The sequence below is a fragment of the Aplysia californica genome, unplaced genomic scaffold, assembly GCF_000002075.1.
Source record: "Aplysia californica isolate F4 #8 unplaced genomic scaffold, AplCal3.0 scaffold00048, whole genome shotgun sequence".
In the NCBI taxonomy this organism is placed as follows: Eukaryota; Metazoa; Mollusca; class Gastropoda; order Aplysiida; family Aplysiidae; genus Aplysia; species Aplysia californica.
Window position 1 is genome coordinate 1,358,900 of NW_004797318.1, and position 2,253 is coordinate 1,361,152.

Here is a 2,253-nt window from a genome sequence, read left to right on the forward strand (position 1 = left end):
TTGTTTCTTTATTTATCATTTAATACTCTCCTCTCGTACACTCTCTAGCTTTCATTCTAATACTCTCTCTCTCTTTCTTTTTCCCTCTTTCTCTGTCTCTGTCTCTGTCTCTCTCTCTCTCTCTGTCTCTCTGTCTCTCTCTCTCTCTCTCTCTCTCTCTCTCTCTCTCTCTCGCTGTCTCCCTCACCCATATGTCACCACCCCACATTACAATGTACCACTCACATATTCCCCCCCCCCTTCCCCCTATTTTCCACTGACATAGATACGGCCCCATACACTTAGGATGTCTTAATCTTGATGTCATCACTGTCCTCTTCTTTGTCTGTCTGTCTGTGTGTCTGTCTGTGTGTCTGTCTGTCTGTCTGTCTGTCTGTCTGTCTGTCTGTCTGTCTGTCTGTCTGTCTGTCTGTCTGTCTGCCTGTCTGCCTGTCTGTCTGTAAAGCCACTATCGCATAGTCACAGACGCAGCTAGACTGTATGACTGTATGTATGTGTGTATGTGCGCACGCGTGTGTGTGAAAGAGCGATATAGATAGATAGATAGAAAGATAGATAGATAGATAAATAGATAGATAGATAGATAGATAGATAGATAGATAGATAGATAGCCACAAAGGCAAGCTAACCTCTGACCCCTCTGATGGGACTTTTGTTGGAAAAAAAACTGCTGTAAAAACTTTTTTTAGTGGGCAGTAATTTTACACAACATATGGAAAGTTGAAGTGACAGCCTAAATTACACGTCAAGAATAAATAAAGACGCTAAAACTCCCTAATTTTTAACTCGAAATTTAAATTTAGTGCCGAAATTCGGACAATTCTCAACAAAGAACGGGTTTTTATTTACTCTGTTCGTTTTTTTTTTTAAATGACACTCGTTAAGAATAATCAAAGTTTTACGGTATCTAGATGTGGGGTCTGGGCACCTGGTTTTAATTACTTAACTTCACGGGGATTGATTGAGTTTTTATTGATCGAGTCTGTCTAGGTGTGCTGACTGTACCCTGCACAGATCGAAGGGTGGTTATAAATTAAAAGCGTATCCTTATGTTTGTTGTATTAGAGCGTTTTACGTCTTCAGCGACACGATAAAGGTTGTTTAAGAGGAAAGAATCTGTTGAATAAGGGTCGTTTTATTTAGAAGGAGGTGTAAACAGCGTCTTTAAGTACCCATGGAAACTAGATTTCAAAAAACATGTTGAGACTCTCATTCGGGCCAATGAAGGAGTGATGTTTTCACACACTTGAGTAAAAGCACACTTGAGTAAAAGCCCACTTGAGTAAAAGCACCCTTGAGTAAAAAAAGCTTAACTTTCTTATTCTAATATTGAACTTACTTCTTTTTCCTTACACTGGTATCCTTAGGATGTCGAGGGGAGGTTCAAGTTTTGCTCCTGTGCTAGGTGTGTAGCGTCTGTGATAGATAGGTTGTGTTGTTCCAAGACCTTTTTAATCCCATCTAGCCAGGTCTTTCTCTGTCTTCCTCTTGATTTGAAGCCGGATTCTTGGGTGTTGTAAGCTCTAGCAGCTAGTTGTTTCTGGGGCATTCTGGTTAGATGTCCAAACCATTTGACTCTTTGACGATCTACGAATAACATTGAATGAAAGAAACATAATTTTATGCTGTTTTTGATGGTCTTTATCTGGCACGTTTAAAGGATGGTAACGACTTACGTACTATGAGAAAAACAAATTTCTGTTTCTGATTTGTGTATGATTACTCGAAAATTGATCCTTCTACATTTAGCTTTGATGCTTTTTGATGCCACTGATCATATACGTGCGTTCCCTACATGAATTTAGAGTGTTAGAAACCACAAACTGTAATGGTAACCCCTGCTCACTGTCCTTCAGAGCTATTTAAATAGGACACATTGACATGTTGGATATACGTGTATAAAAGTTGGACAAAAAAACATCTGAGTGGAGATCAAAGATTTTATGTGTACATGTATATGAACGGTCTTATGCATAAGTGTAGGACATGACCCTTCGAGCAAGATATGTCTGTCAGTCTGTCAGTCTTTCTGTCTGTCTGTCTGTCTATCTGTCTGTCTGTCTGTCTGTTTGTTTGCGTACATGTGTGTATGGGTGTGTTTTGTGTGTGTGTGTGTGTGTGTGTGTGTGTGTGTGTGTGTGTGTGTGTGTATGTGTGTGTGTGTGTGTGTGTGTGTGAATGTGAGTCGTGTGTGTGCTTGGATGTTTGTGTATGTATGTGAATGTGTATCTCTCTCTCTCTCTCTCTCTCTCT